This window comes from Talpa europaea (genome assembly GCF_964194135.1).
Source record: "Talpa europaea genome assembly, chromosome: 10".
Taxonomy (NCBI): domain Eukaryota; kingdom Metazoa; phylum Chordata; class Mammalia; order Eulipotyphla; family Talpidae; genus Talpa; species Talpa europaea.
In genome coordinates this window covers 117,759,490-117,776,131 of record NC_140077.1, presented here as the reverse complement: position 1 = coordinate 117,776,131, position 16,642 = coordinate 117,759,490, and positions in this window count along the sequence as shown.

Below are 16,642 nucleotides of genomic sequence, written 5' to 3'. Positions count from 1 at the left end.
GGCTCCTCCAGAGCGGATGAGCAGTGACTGTGCTAAACACCTGCGGAAGATGAAATCTCGTCATCATTCAAAAGCTATGGCGCCCCCATCCGCGTCCTGCCAATAGGGACGCCCGCCGAGGGGTGTCCGGCCAGTACCAGGCTGCGGCCTGCGTCGGCCTGTCTGCCTGGACGCACAGGCGTGGCTCCCAGCCCAGGGGGCCCAGCTGGGCGTGGACAGTCCCCGCGGCTTGCCCCAGTGGCACGTGGACCCCAGCTGAGTCAAGACCAAGCGCCTGGCGTTGGGGGAAGAGCCTGTGGCGCTGCTGCTGTGGGAGAGATTCGCTCCAGCGAGCCGGCGGCGGGTGCGTCCCGAGGCGCCGCCCGTCTCCGCGAGGTTGACTGACTTCAGCCTGGTTTCATGTAGGACCCTGAGGGGACAGGCCCCCAGACTCACTTTTCTCTCAAGCATTCCAGGATGTTCTGAAGTTTGAACTAGAAAATGGAGTTCCTCGAGCACGCCCTTGATCAGAAGGTGACCCGGGAACCAGCCACGTGCCGCGGCCTCCTTCCAGGCGCGACGGCGCAGCAGCGTCACAAAATCACCTCCTGTCGGTTTCCTGAGGCGACGTGTCCGCGCCTGGTTCAGGCTCCTGGGGGGCAGCACCGGCCCGGCCTGGCAGTATCTGGAGTTTTTGTTTTCAGTGACTTGCTTATAGATCTGAAAGGCAAAATCCGCGTTGTTGTTCTGAAAAAAGCAATAACCTGAGCCTCATTTCTACGGGAAATGGAATTTGAGCCAGAGCAAAGCAGCCAGAGACCAGACTTTTCATAAAGGCTTGGTTTACACAGCTCATTCCAGCAAACCCAGCAGAGGCCCCATCCCAGGAGGGCAGGGGAGGCCAGGCCTGGGCTGGTCAAACACTCCCTTCTGGAGCTAAACTGTCTGGGCCTAATGTCAAGGAGCCGCGTCCTCACCCTCCAGGGCGCCTGGACCCCGGCCGCTGCCAGCAGAGCCCCGGGCGCTGGGGAGCCTGGGGTGGCTTCTCCATCGCTCTCAGGCGTTCTCGCCCACGCCTCTGGAGACACGCGCGCGCGCGGGGCCAGCCCAGCCTGGGGCGGGCAGACACCCCGCTGCTGCAGGAGCAGTGGGAGGCCAGGCGCCACCCGGTGGCTCCGCCAGAAGCCTCAGTGGGGTGAATGCTCACCACAGAGGGGTGTCTTGGGGCCCTGCAGCCCCTGAGGGTCGTGGGAGGAGCCTGGACCCAACAGCCCCTCCTGAGGGGGTGGGAAGGGGTGGGGGGAGGGGTGTGTGTGCCACAAGTGCATGAAATGATGGAGAAAAGGGACGGTGTTAGACGGTCGTGTGAGAGCTGCGGAGAATGAATGGGAATAATATTGAGGCTTAAAAGTAAGTGCAGGATCATTATTCTCTCCTTCGAAATGATGTTTTTGTGCCTGAGGGAGGTAGAAATTCTATAAGGAATTTTAGGCATTAAAATTGGATGTAAAAGGAAAGAAAATGGAAAATAAAACTAATGATTTATGAAATAATGCAGAAGTCACCCCGTTAGTATCATTTGTACTGTTACTACTTCTCCTAGAAATTTCTCACTCCTTACACAGTATTTTATTACTTTTAAATAAAAGTATCTTCCTATGCTCATGCACTAATCGTTTCCCGAGCTGTTAAAATACTCTAGTTACTCTTATAAAGCATTATTATTTCTGAAAAAATGCAAAACTTTGGAGGACACTTGCTATAGAAATTCATGAGTCTGGATGTTTTACAGCAGTCAAAACAAAAACATTATTTCTTAAAAAGTTGCCTCACGTAATTACGTATAGCACACGGACAACAGTTTCATGAATATTAATCACTTTGAATTTTTCTTTTCTTTTCTTTGCCAAGATTTTAAGCTTCTGTTCTTAAAATACATTGTTCGTATTGGACATTGATCAAATATAATACCAGGCAGAACACTGAAAAATATCAGTAACTAGTTCCTTCTAAATCATTATAGCAGATAAATAAGGTCAATGGCGTCAAGATGCTATTTACCAACATTTAAATTATAGTTTCAAAATTCTAGTATCTGCTACGTGCATTTCCAGTGATCCAAAGACCAAGCTTCCGAGGCTCGGGGACACCGGCGGCGCGTCCTGTCCGGCCAGCGTCCCCCTGTTGCGTCCCCGGCCTGTGTCCCCCCGGCGGCCCCGCGCAGCCCCCGCCGAGGCGCCCTGGCGCGAGCGCGCCCCACCACGTTCTCCCTCCGGCAGCCCCGGTCAGTCTCCTGCTGCTTAAGCTTCCGGAGAAAGAAATCCCAAAATACATTTACAAAGTTTTGCTCCTTTGGTGCAGGAGGATTTGGAAACAGCCCTGTCCCGAGGCCGGACATGCCCGACTCTGGGCAGAGCCCGCGCGCCGAGGGCCGAGCCTCCTCTGGCGCCAGGGTGGCCCCGGGAGGCTGGGGAGGCTGGGGGTGTCCAAGGGTGGCCCGAGGAGGCCCGGGGAGGCTGGGGGTGTCCAAGGGTGGCCCGAGGAGGCCCGGGGAGGCTGGGGGTGTCCAAGGGTGGCCCGAGGAGGCCCGGGGAGGCTGGGGGTGTCCAAGGGTGGCCCGAGGAGGCCCGGGGAGGCTGGGGGTGTCCAAGGGTGGCCCGAGGAGGCCCGGGGAGGCTGGGGGTGTCCAAGGGTGGCCCGAGGAGGCCCGGGGAGGCTGGGGGTGTCCAGGGTGGCCCGAGGAGGCCCGGGGAGGCTGGGGGTGTCCAAGGGTGGCCCGAGGAGGCCCGGGGAGGCTGGGGGTGTCCAAGGGTGGCCCGAGGAGGCCTGGGGAGGCTGGGGGTGGCGCTGGGAGGCTGGGGAGGCCGGGGAGGCCGGGGTTGTCCAAGGGTGGCCCGAGGAGGCCTGTGGAGGCTGGAGTGGCGCAGGGTGGGGGTGGGGGAGGCATGTTTGGGCAGCCGAACTACAGTTTTCTTTTTATTGGAAAGAATGGCAACAGGATCTATAAAAAGTCGCTGAAGGCACCGTTTCCATGGTAAGCGAAAACATAAATAATTTCTCCATGGAAGGAAATTCTAAATAAGCCGCCAAAAATGAAAAAAATACTATGTTTCTATTTTGATAGTATTTCATGTCAGGAAGTCCCAGGCCGGAGCCGTTGCCGATTATCTGCTTTGTAAATTGTCATTTAACACAAAGAAACGCCTTCTGCGGCTTCGGGCGCCCCCGGCCCGGGCTCCTTCGGGAGCGCCCCAGGGGCGTGGGCACCAGGCCCTCCCGCCAAGCCCCTCCCAGGACAGACACAACTGCCTCGAATCTAAGTCAGGAGGCATTTTTCGGGCCTTGCAGGTGACACAAAACCATGAATTAATTTTTTTAAAGAAAACTCCAAGCAGTTAATTTCCTTGCATTTAAAAAAAATCCAAATTTGATCTTGCAAATAAACACACCGCTACCCAATTACCTAATAATTTCCTGGTCACTCTCCCGTGAACTTATTCAAGGATTTGGGATCCTTTTCCCAGCACAGACAGGCCAGCAAGGGTCAGTGGCCGTGGCCTCATGAACGCAGGGCCCCGCGGCCTGGCAGGGCCGCACCCGGGCTGCGGTGGTCACAAGCCGGGTGTCTGGCACAGTCGGGCCTGAGGCTGGGGCCACAGCGGGCGGCCAGCAGGACTCTGGCGGGGAGCAGGGCCCTGGCTAGGGAACGGGCTTTGAGCAGGTGCTGGGGGAACCCCCTTGTGGAGACCAGCCCCCCCGCTGGGCTTGGGTTTTGTCACTGTGGCGCCGGGACGTCCCTGTGTGGATCTGCTCTCCCCGGAGCTGGGGTCGGAAAAGTCACGATTTAGCTTTCAAAACTTGCTCTACTGTGCTGTGCTGTGCTGCCACCAGGTCAAAACTGACGCCCTCCAGCTGAAGGCCGTCTCCGGGCAGGCACGGCCCCCCAGGAATGTTGCCCGAGGCCAGGCCTTTCTCCAGACAGGCCGGGGGCCACCTGCGGGCGGCCAGGTACCCTGCTCTTCCCTCCCAGCCGGCTCGAGCGCCCGCCGGCTCCTGACGGGGTCTGGGCAGTCCCGGGCTGATCTCAGCCTGGGCGTCCTGCCCTTGGTGTCCCTCTGGGCTCTTGCCAGCCGGCGCCGGAGCAGGCCTGCGGGTGGCCAGCGGGCGGCTGAGCCCCGGCGTGCCGAGGCCCAGGATTCCTGGCTTCCTCTGGTCCCGGGGCGGGTGAGGAGCCGGTTGCGGCCCCGCCGTGGCTTCCCTGTGCAGCCCACTCACTGCTGGGGTCTCCCGCGGGAGCACGCGGGGCCCCGCCAGTGGCTGGAGCCGGTTCCGCGAGTGGGCCCGCAGCTGCACGGCCGGGCCTCGCCCGCAGCCCGAGCCCAGCCCCCGGCGCTGCAGCGCTTATTGGAAACAGACGCGCTTGTGAGTTTAAGCAGAATCGTTTCTGGCCAAGTTCTCGGAGTCAACACAGCGTGCCGCGGAAGAAACTGCACTCTAGAAAGTTCCTTCTTCTTCCCCGAAGATTTCAAAAACCAAGGAAAAAAACTAGAGGGTGAAAGAGCTGGAGGGGCCTGGGGTGGGGGGGGTGACCTGCGGGGCACGTGACGTCCAGTCACACAGGTGAGCTCTAGGGAGTGACCTGTTACCGTCTCCCTCGGCCAGCGGTGGGAATTTGACAGAAAGAGCATTTCGTCCAAGGACACGAAACAGAGACGCGCTCAAGTCAACCTTTACAGGCCGCCAGTCGGCTCTAAATGCCAGTCGCTCGCCCAGGAACGCCGTCTCAGCGGCTTCCTTCCACAGGAGACCAGACCACGCAGTGCGCTGGCCGTAGAGGGCGGTGGACCTTGAGACATCGCCATTCAGTGCTGCCCGCTCACCCCCGGCGGCCGGAGCGCGAGTCCCTGCCCCGCGCGTGCAGAGGAGGGAGCGGGTCCTTCCAGGCAGGTCATGTTCACATGCGCCGCGCCTAGTGAAAGTCCCTCGGGAGACAGGAGTTGTTCATTATTTGCCGAAAGAGTTGAAGCGAATGTTCATGAAAGAACGGAAATCTTTTACAAAGGGGAAAATATCCTTTTTTCTCATTTTTTTGTGTAAGCTTTCAAGAAAGCTGTATTTGCAAAAAGGTTTTTATTTGAAATTTCCTTGTACTATTTTCCAAAAAGTGTGTGCTGGTAAAGTTTGTTCATAAGATATTTCATCATAACAATGATCTCTTAAAGAATGTTAGTAATATTCCAAAGTAAGTAAGGAGCGTGTATCTTTATTATTAGAAAATTGAGAATTTTCTTTATGGAGGGAGCTTGTTTTGAAAAATCACAGATAGTCCTTCTGTTACGGAGCAGCCCCGATATAAAACGGGTGGCCTGGCTGTGGGTCCTCACTGCGCGCTTACAAGGGACTTATGAATACTCCGCTGCAGGACACACAACAGGTTCATAAAAGGTTTATTTACAAGGGAAAAGGAAATAAGGAAAATGTACAACTCGGGGAGAAAATAGGGAAATAAAGTCTTTCATGCGTCCTACCCAATCCGATGACCTGGAAATCCAAAGGCCTTCTCCGAGCTGGCCGGATGCTGCGAGCTGGCGGAGAGCCAAAATGGGGGACCCCCCCCGCAAAGCCCACGTGTCTGGCTTTATACCAACCTGGCTGCTGAACCCCACCCTCAGGCCCCAGCCACCTTCCCTTGGGTGGTGATGGGATTTGGAGTTCCCGGTGTCTTTGGCTTTGGCCTGGGGTGGGGGTGGCGTCCACAAAGCGTGTATGGGATTAGCTTTAGGACAGCTTTTCCCCCTTTCAATTCCCCCCTTTCACTTTTTGCCACCATTTCCATGGTGATGAAGATTCAGTTGGGATGCAGTTTCAGATGAAAATTTTTACCAGGTTCCAGTGTGAAAGAAAACCAGTCCCTCCAGGTATTGTCCATTGTGGAAAGCAAAAGTCCTCCAGTCCTGGAAAAACAGTTCATCAGTCCAAGCAAAAAAAAAAAAACATTTGGAGGCATTAGCCAAAACAAGACAGCAAATATGTCTTGGGCGCCAAATCTGTTATAGGCCAGGGAGAGGGGCAGCCCAAACCCCGCAAACCTGCCTATTCTACATGGGTTCTGCCATCCGCTGCATCCACACAAAACATATGAGACTTTAATGGGAAGGAACTTTAATAAAACTAGGAAACAATACAGGTAAGGCAAAGAATCTAGTTTCTAAGTGAAGCACCCAAAGTTACCCGTCCCCTCGCGGGTAAAACTCCATCCAAATGGGATTGGCCCAGAGCAAGGCCCCAAAGCCTGTCACAGTCTAAAGCACCTTCCAGTGGGACCCACAGAAAAGGGTCCGAAACACCCAGACGAGCCTGGAAGGAAAAGAGCAAAATCAACATCAAGATAAAAGTCACCTCCCCACGGGTCTCACCCACATCTGTGTCACCCCGTCCACGACCAAAAGACAAACGCAGATTCTTCGTGTGCCTCTTGGCTCCATGCGCCTCCTCCAGGCTCCTTCTGGCTCCATCCTGCTTCCTTCCTTCCTCAATCTCCTCTTCAGCTTCTCCTCTCCCTGCTCAGCTCCACCCTCCATTTGGGTGGGCCGGGGAGCCTGGAACCTCCCCCTTTCTTGGGGACCCCCCTGTTACACTTCCTATTGTTTTGAAAAATAATTTCTCATTCTGATTTAGTAGAGTAATGTAGTAGTCCATCTAGAACGCGCATTTTTCTCCTGGTCATCAGAGAGCAGTGATTTATTTGCCTGAGGCAAGAGCAAGGCCTCAGATACAAGGGCTGAGCCTGGCTGCACAGGCTGCCTAGAGCACCTGTATGTCTTGGGCTTATTCTGACGAGTGTGGATGGAGGCAGTTGACTGTCACCTGAGACTCGTGGCCACATGTTTGTGGGGTTCTAGGGCCCCCATGGGAGGGGTCTGGAGGGGGAGGAGAAACTGACCAGGAAGCAGCTGAATACAGCTGGCAGCACTGAAATGGTCACAGTGAAAGGGGAAGAAGGAAATACTCAGCTGTTGCCAAAATGAGAACAACAACAACAAAAAAATGCAAAGCCCTGCCTTTGTCTGCTTCTGAATGGAAAACCTTGTCACCACCATCACCACCACCTTCACCATCTCCACCACCTTCACCAACGCCACCACCTTCACCAACGCCACCACCTTCACCAACGCCATCACCACCATCACCATCACCACCATCAATATCACCACCACCATCACCATCACCACCATCAATATCACCACCACCATCACCATCACCACCATCACCACCATCACCATCTCCACCATCAATATCACCACCACCATCACCACCATCACCATCACCACCATCACCACCACCACCATCAATATCACCACCACCATCACCATCACCACCATCACCACCATCACCATCTCCACCATCAATATCACCACCACCATCACCATCACCACCATCACCACCATCACCATCACCACCATCAATATCACCACCACCATCACCACCATCACCATCACCACCATCACCATCACCACCATCACCACCATCACCATCACCACCACCATCACCACCACCACCATCACTATCACCATCACCACCACCATCACCTCCATCACCATCATCACCACCTCCACCATGATGGTGATGGTGATGGTGGTGATTATGTGGAGGTAATGGTGGTGGTGGTGATGGTGGTGGTGGTGATGGTGGTAATGGTGGAGGTGATGGTGATGATGGTGTTGGTGTTGGTGATGATGGAAATGGTGGTGATGGTGGTGATAGTGGAGATTATGGTGGAGGTAATGATGGTGGTGATGGTGATAATGGTGGTGGAGCTGGTGGAGGTGATGGTGGTGATGGTGATGGTGATGGTGGTGATGGCGATGGTGGTGATGGTGGTGATGGTGCTGATGATGTTGATGGTGGTGATGGTGATGGTGGAGGTGATGGTGGTGATGGTGGAGATTAGAGTGGTGGTGATGGTGGTGGTGATAGTGATAATGGTGGTGGAGGTAATGGTGGCAATAGTGGTGGAGGTGATGGTGGTGATGGTGGTGATGGTGATGGTGGTGGTAGAGGTGATGGTGGTGATGGTGGAGATTACGGTGGTGGTGATGGTGGTGGTGATGGTGATAATGGTGGTGGAGGTAATGGTGGCAATAGTGGTGGAGGTGATGGTGGTGATGGTGGTGATGGTGACAGTGATAGTGACAACGTTTTCCATTCAGAGTGTCCTCATGCCCTGGGGTGCTCTCACTTCCTCCGTGAACCTGGAGTTTCTGTGTCCATTCCCTCTGCTCAGTCCTGGCTGAGCAGGGCGGGCCCCCTGCTGCAGGGTTCATTTTCTTCCGTGTTGAGTCATCCTGGCTCATCAGCTCCCCTGGACCAGAGCACCTTTCCTCCGCCTGGAGACTCCCTTTCAGCATGGCAAGGCCTCTGCTCGCGGAGAAGGCTTTGAAGCGCTCGCCCTGCGCTGCACAGCCTCCTGAAATCACAGTTGCTGTCTTTATTGAAATGAAATGAAGCACATAGCCGGGCTGAGAGAAAGGGAAGTGTCGCTGTCTCAGGCCCAGCCGGCTCAGTGGGCGAGGTGCCAGCCTTCTCTGTGTGTCGCCAGCCCTCCCTCTTGCCCGCCGCGGAGCCTGTGCCAAACATGCCAGGTGTCAACTGCCTACTTCTGCTCTGCTGGCAGGGATCGAAAGAAATGCACTAGGAAATATTGCCAATTAAGAAAAAATGCTTTTTCGATGGGAATGTATTATTTTCCCCTTAAATTCTGCGGGTCTTTAGCTTTCAGATTCCTGTGTGTCTTACAGACTCAAGGGTGGCTCCAGGCTGGCGCGCAGCCACCCCGTGAGAACATGTCCGCACCAGGCAGCCAGCCCCGCTCCCGCCGCAGCTTTGCCCTTCCCGGGAGTGGCTCCACCCACCCCGCTCCCCACCCACCTGGAGACCCACAGGCGAGTGCTGTGGGCGCCTGGCCCGAGGCGGCCGCAGGACAGGGCAGGGCAGGGACCTGGACAGCAGGAGCCAGTGGTGAGTGTGGCCCATCCAGGTGCTTCCTGGGCCGTGAGCTGGGAACAAGGACACGTCGGCGCCTGAAGGAGAGAGAATGACGCCTGGTTCCTTCTCTTCACTTTGAGGCAATGGTTTGAAAATGACTGTTGGAAACTTGTGAGCAGCCCAGATGCCCAGCGCACCAGACCCTGAGGGCAGCGCCGGACTTTGGGGGACAGGAAGCTCCTGGGAAGAGGGAGGCAGAGTGAGTGGGTGTGTGTGTGGTGTGTTTGGTGTGTGTGTGTGGTGTGTGTAGTGTATGTGGTGTGTGTGTGGGGGGGGTGTGTGTGTGTCTGTGGGGTGAGGGGACATGCGCCCCCTGCTGGTCAGGAGCAGTCTTCAGGCGAAGGCCTGCTGCTGGCCCCTTGGGATGCCCGTGGATGGATTCCTCTTAAAAATTAACTTTTCTTTTCAGAGAGATACAGTGACTGAGCATGTGTTTTAGGAAGCACAGATTGATTTAATAAACGGTGAATTGGAGAAAGATGAAAAGACTTTGGAAATCTTTATCAATCACAGATTCCTCGATGTGTTTATTTCATTTTGGATTCTTCCATTTTTTTTTTTTTATGGATTTTTTTTTTTTAAGATTAATTTTTATTTATTTATTTATACAAGCACTGGGTACAGTCAGAAGCGCGGGAGGGTGAGAGGATTCACCAGAGCCAGAGCGGGGAGCAGAGCAGGCAGAAGGACCGAAGGACACTGCTGAGGGGAGCAGCGGGCGGCAGGAGAGGTCTGCGCGCCATGTGGGACCCTCCTCCGGTGGCTGGGGAGCAGCCGGGGATCGAACCGGTGCCGCAGAGGCCGCGGGCAGCTTCGCAACCCAGCGCTCAACCGCTGCGCCACCGGGGAGGCCCGATTCTTCCATTTTTAATTAATAATTTTTATTTTCCAAGGATAAAGTTCATATCGCTACTTTCTGGTTGTTAATACTTATCACAGCACTCACAGGTAGCCACGAGCAATGCAGGGACTTGCGCGTGCTCCAGCGTTCAGCAACAGTGGTGTTTTCTGTAAAACTTACAAACTTGTTCCTCTGCTATTGAGCTGTATGATGCTCTTACCATTTTTCTATCTAAAAGTAATAAACACCACTTGGAAAAATTTTCAAACCGCTTGTGTAATTTCCCAAAATTGGAAAATGGGGCTCCTAGAGGAAAGGTACCTTAAAATAATAACATAATTTCTAGTGTCCATTGTACGAATTTGAAAGTGTATAATTTTTTACTTTAAATAAGAAAATAAAAGTCACCCACAGTGGCGTCATCTTGTTACAGCTCATAACCTCAGAGAACACGTCCCTGACCACCCCTTTCCCTGGATTCTCTACTCAGTTCTGTGCTTATTTCCTTCTTTGCATCTACACAGCTTGCTGCCAGAACTTGGTGTGTTTCCTTCCGTGGCTGTTGTTCTATTCAAGGTTCAATTTCTTGTCAAGGAAACTTTGATAATTTATATTTGTTCTGAAAAACATTCTTTTCTTTTGGGCTGTCAAATTAATCAGCACATATAAGTACATCTAATTTTAACATGTTCACTGAATATCTATTTTTACCAAATTTGAGTGACATTTGATTCCCCCCCCCAGATAATCATTTCATTTCTTTTCTGTGTTATCAGTCTTCTGAAGTTGGTGCTTGCTTTGGGTATGGTCATATTTTTTCCTTTTGGAGAACATTTAAAACCCACGCGTTCATCATTTGTCTCTCCATTCTGTATCTTCCTTGCCTATCAAAATTTATATCGCTTCTCATTAGTCTTATTATTTATTTATTTTTTTGCACAGCTTACTAACAACCATTCTTTATTTTACATTTTCCTTTTCAATCATCTTATGAGACAGATGTCAACCTTCTTCCAGATTCAGGTTCTAAAGGAAACCCATGTGACCCAAATGCTTTCGAGCCTTCAGCATTTTCTTCGGTTGCTTGAAGGAGATTGTTTTCAGAGACTGGTTCTTCCTATGATTATTCAAAATGATATTATTCCCTGTTTATTCTTCTTTAATATTTCTTCATATATTTAATTCTTCTTTTTCTGCTACTCACTCATGAACAAAAATATCTGTTTAGATTCAGTGTTCTGTGTTCAGTGCTATGCTATTCGATGCTCGTGTGTGTATATATGTGTACATCTATATTTGAATATGTGTATTTTTTTCCTTCACTTATTCCCTCGGCTTAAGTCAAATCCTCTTCCTGGATGCACGTTGGACGCAGACAGCATCTAAGCCGACTGCCCACGCTAGCCTCCACACATGATCGCTGGGAGAATCAGCTGCCTCTCCGGTGTTCCGTGATAGACACTTGTGATAAGACCTGAAGAGGCAGGTGTGACAGTGTCACAGGAGCTGGCGCTCCTGTTCAGCGCGGGGGACACTGAGTGTGGAGGGGGGAAGCTAAGCCACCCTCACTGGTGCTGACCAGACTGCGGTCTCCACACAGAGCCCCGGGGGGACACTTCCACGGCTGAGTATCCGTGTTTTAAGAAAGAAAGCGCCTGGGTGAGGATTGCAGGGGGGGGGAGGGGAAGGTCAGCTGCGGCGTCGCTCAGTAAAAGCCATGCACCCGGAGAAGAGTGCGCGGCGCTGTCTGCAGGCCTGACGGAGTCACGGGGCTGGCTCGTGCTGCGGCTGCACACTCGGCTCCTGGGGTCCTGCCTCGCCATGAGCAAGGTAAGTTTAAAAGATGAGTCTGTGAAAAGCTGGCTGTGCACTCTGAATGACCAGTGCCTCTGGGGTCGTGACTGGAGAGAGATTCAATTAATTTAAGTCACGCATCTTCAACAAAACTCAGCTGATGCGTGAGATGACCCGCGCTGAGGCTGTTCCCTTCGTGTCCGGAAGGAAGCGGTGGTGAGGGCAGTTCACCGTGTCGCCCGTAACCCTCGTGATGGGCACTCGGGGCGTCTTGAAACGTTGTCAATTATACTTCAAAAAGCTGAAAACATTTTGAAAATAAAGTTGTTGTGTCTTGAATGACTAAGTCGTGGGCGGAAGCTTTTGCGACTGTGACGCAGATTCAGCGTAAAGTTCTGTGCTTCTGGATTCAAAAATCATGCCGTGATTTTGCGGGGACAGGAGCTTGTTTGAGATGGAAGGAATCGTCTCTCATCCTCGGTCCCAGGAGACGCAAGGCGCTGTGTTTCCTGTTAATTATTTCAGTGAGAAAAGTAAAAATAAACAGGCCAGTCTTCTAGCGCCGCGTTTTATTGCAGTAAATAGAATTATCTGCGACATGTCCCTGTCTCCTCTTTCCTCTCTGGCTTCCCCGTCTGTTCTATTTCATGCTTCACACCTGCCGGATCCGTGGGAAGTAGAGAAGTCAGCTGTGCTGGGTGAAGATGCACACGCGTTCAGTGCTTTGTTCTGAAACAATAAAAATCGACAGTGTTACTTGAGACGCCGCGTGCTCCCTACACCGTGGACAGCGGAGCAGCTCTCAACACCACAAAGCTGCGCGGACGGACAGCCCGACAGACAGCCAGACAGACGGCCCGAGCCCCGCAAACGCCGGGGCTTCTCCAGGGCCTGGCTGAGCGAGAGCACGTTTGGTGCAGTCGCTGGTGGTGCTCACTGGCCCACTCGCGCTGTGACTCTGTGATGGTGACATGGGCAAGACACAGATTCACCTTTAAAAATGATGCTTCTCTTTTTATTAAGCTTATATGAAACTTGACTGTTCAATTATGGATAATTGAGACAGACAGATGATAGATGATTAATAGACAGACAGGTGGGAGGCCGGTGAGTCCTGGGGCCAGCTCACCTGCAGGGCCCACGCCCCCAGGGAGTGGCCCGTCCTGGGCCTGCGGAGTGGGCCCGGGCGCTGGTCTGGAGACCCGGGAGTCCGTCTGTGGAGGAGCGAGTCCGGCCGGGGCCCGGGGCCAGCGCCAGCACGGGGGCCTGCGGTCTCACCCCGTGGCCAAGGCCGGCGCCTCTGGCAGGAAGGGAAGGCCCTGGGCCCAGGACAGCCGCGGCCTCCGTCTCAGCTCCAGGGCTACTGTAGGGAGCGTGTGAGCCGCTGCCCAGCTCAGTACTTGGGCCCCTTGCTGCTCCCAGCGCCACAGGCTGGGGATGGCAGACCAGCGGGAAGGTGGGGTGGCCGGGCTCCCGCCTGGGGGTCACCTCTGGACCGTCCAGGTCAGCTTGTTGAAAGCTGAGCGGCTCGCGCCATCGTCTCTCGCAGGCGGATGCGACGCTCTCCCTTCTGCTCTCCTTGGGACTAGCCTCAGCGGTTCCAGGTGGGATAACACACGCGGAGCTGCTTGTTTTGGACTCAGTTTAATTCAGCAGATACTGACCGAGACCGGGATTTGCAAGGCGCGTGTGACCGGTCAGCCGGGGGCCTGGAGCCCTCGGGTTCCGCTCGGCCGTGATTTCCCGGCCTCCCGGGGAGAGCCGTCCAGCCCCTGGCGGGCGTCAGCGCTCATCCCAGAAACGGTGTGAAAGGAGGAGGACCTCTCAGCTGCCACCCCAGGGGCGGCCCGGCCTGCCAGGGCCAGCGCCGGATGCCACACAGGGACAAGGGGCGCCCTGCGTGCGCCTCCTCTTGGCGCCCCCGCCCAGCCCCGCACCTGCAGTGTCGCTCCTGCCCCAGATGCAGCTGAAGTGACATCCCCCCGGCCCCACCGTGCCCCTGCGGGGGCAGCCGTGCCGAAAGAAAGGGGGGCAGAGGCCCGTGGTGCTGCCTCCTCACGAGTGCCTCCCGCAGGCGGCAGGGCTCCACCCTCAGGCAGCGCAGGGCCCGGTGGCTTGTGGGGGGGCTCAGACACCAGGACGGCTCCTCCCACTCTGCGTCGCTGGCGGGACGGTCACCTGCTGTCCCTGTGTTGACGCTCGGGGCACAGCGCCCAGCCCTGGCATCCAGCTCTGCAGCCCCCACGCCCCCGCGCCCCCACACGCACCAAGGGCAGCTGGCAGGACGGCCCCGCGCTGTCCAGGCCCCCACCGCGAGCAGAGGGCGGGAGCTCGCGGCCGGCACCTCCCGGCTCAGCAGCCGGCTCGGCGGTCACACCTCGGAGCTGTGAACGCTGCGTTTATGCCCCAAACGCACACCCTGTGCCGCGGGGAGAGACTCCTGAGGGGGACCTGGGAACAGAAGTGATAACTAGAAACGCGCCGTTGGTCTGCCGAGCTCCCCTCCATGCCCTCGAGAGGCCACAGGGCATCTACCCATGAACACGCGTCAACTCCTGGCCCACACGCAGAGCCCGCGGCAGGAGGACGGACGTGCACTGGGGCACTGGGCAGCGTCTCCTGCAGCTGGAGGCTCCCCGCGCACCCGCCAAGGCCCACCTCTGGACCCCCGCCCTGCCGGACTGTGGTGACCAAATGCCTTCACTGTGCACCCGCCTCCTGACTCCACACCTCGGAGCGCCTTCTGGGGAGCCAGGGGGCCACCCGGGGCGCGGCACGTGGAAAAGAAACCACCAAAGGTAGCCACATAGGAGAGCGCCCGGAGTTCTCCACACGCCTGGGGGTCCACGGGAGGACCTGGCCAGGACTGGCTGCCCAGCGCAGCCCACGTGCCGCAGGCTCTGGACCAGGGGCTTCCAGCTGTGGGGGCGCGAGGTGGTGCCGGCAACCCAGGAGGTGGCGGAGCTGGGCGGCGCGGCCGCTGCAGGGTAGTGGGCCCCAGAGCCCGGCGGAGGCGCCCCCAGGGTCCAGGGCCCGAGCGGCACCTCCTGGCCTGAGACGCTGGAGTCTGGTGGCGGGACAGAGCGCAGCGGGCCTGGGTTGGGGCTCGGTGAGGGCGCCCAGGGGAGTCCCCGTCCGCACAGCCCTGGTATCGCAGGAGACGGGGACTTGCCGCATTCGGATCTGTATGAAGTAAAATATCCTCCCCCCAGGCGAGGCGGCAGCTCCAGGACTTTCCTTGCCCAGAGCCTCCTTGGTCTGGGGACTCAAGCGCAGCTGAAGGGAGAAGCGCTTTGCGCCGGGATCCGAGACCCGGGCCCCACGGGCCGGCGCCGCAGGAAAGAAGGTGAAACCAACCAGACGCGGCCACGCGCCCGGGCTGGAGTCAGGACCCCGCGCGGCGCTCTCGGGCGGGATTCTGGGACAGCGAGTCCCCGGCCGCAGGAGCTCCTCGGCCACAACCCCGAAGAGCGAGCGTCCACACGCGGGAGGACGGTCACGGAGAGTCCTGAGCCGACGCTGCCACCGAGTGACCTCGCGCCTGTCCTGGGGCTGCCGCCGCGTCCTCCTGCCCCTCGCGGCCACGCCAGGTTCTGGTGACCCGGCGCCGGCTCTGGCCTCAGCTCTCACCTTCCGTCCTGGACACGTTCAACCCCCGCTGGCTCGTCCTGCCCACCTCAACCTTTGCACCTGCATCTGCTCCATCGCTCTCATTTCAGGTAATTTTCCTTTCATGTCCTCATCGTGTAAGACCCGTGCCGTTTCCTGGTCCCTGCGCAGGGCAGGAGGGACGGCGGCCGGGGTCAGCGGGCGGGGGCGTCAGTGTCTGTAGCGGAACCGCTTCCGGCCTGCCCCCTGCACGGGGCCGGTCAGCTCACCGAGACACCCCTTGTGCTCTGGGCGCACCCTGGGGCCTGGGCGGGGACCACATGCCCGCCCTCCCCGGGGCCCCAGCCGTCCCCCCGTCGTCTTCCTCCAACTCCATGGCCTCAGCATAATCGTGAGAAAAACCAGACAGATTCCTGGTGAAGGACACTTCAAAATGCCCCAGGTCATGGCAGACGAGGGGAAGGGAGCAAGGAAGACGCCCAGGGTGCGTGGGCCTGCGGGCAGGGGCAGCACCCCGGGGCCAGCAGCAGGTGAACCTCGTCGTGTCCGAGCGCAAGGCCTTCAGCCCCCGCCGTGGGCCAGCGTGGCTGCGACACGGGGTCACGCTGACGCTGGCCTCGTCCCGCTGGGACCAGCCCAGGCCTCGGGCCTCTCGACGCCAGGTTCACACGCCTTTCCGGCAGGTCTGAAACTGTCCTAAAGCAAAGCGTTTACGTAGGAGTGAGTTAAACGGCCGCTCCTCGGTGAGCAGAACATGACACCGACCCTCTAAGCCCACGGCCCCGCCATTCCCGGAGGGCCCCGGCCACCTCTTCCCAGACTAATTTCTTAAGAACCCAGAACGGGCTCTGTCTGGACGGCAAGGCGGCGGCAGCCTTGGAATGTGGAAACATCTGGATGGTCATTTTCTGCCTTTTCATATTCTGCTTCTGAAACACGTCTGCTTCGGCCGTCTCGGGGCAGAGAGCGCGCGAGGGCCCAGGGGCCGCGGGGGCCGAGCTGGGTGGGGGTGGGCCGTGTCCTCCCGGCCGATGCGTCTCTCCTCGGCCCCTCGGTGCCATCCTCAGTGGGTCCCTCGGCCTCGGAAGGAGCGTCCAGACCAGCCGGCCCAGCTGGGCTGGACGTGTCTGTCCAGGGCTGGCCGTAGCTGCCGGCCTCTCGCCTCGGTGTCCGCACCCACCGCCCCGAGGCTCGGTCTGTCTGCTGTCCGAGGCGTATGTAACGAAGACTCAGGATTGCTGACGTGCCGTTTGCCGCGTTCCCCCGAGCGACTTCCCGGTGAAGGGGGCGGGCTGGAGGGACGCCGAGACCGGCCGCGGACGCGGGGGACGTGAAGGCCACCGCCGGCGTCACCCTGCCCGCTCGAGGCTTGTC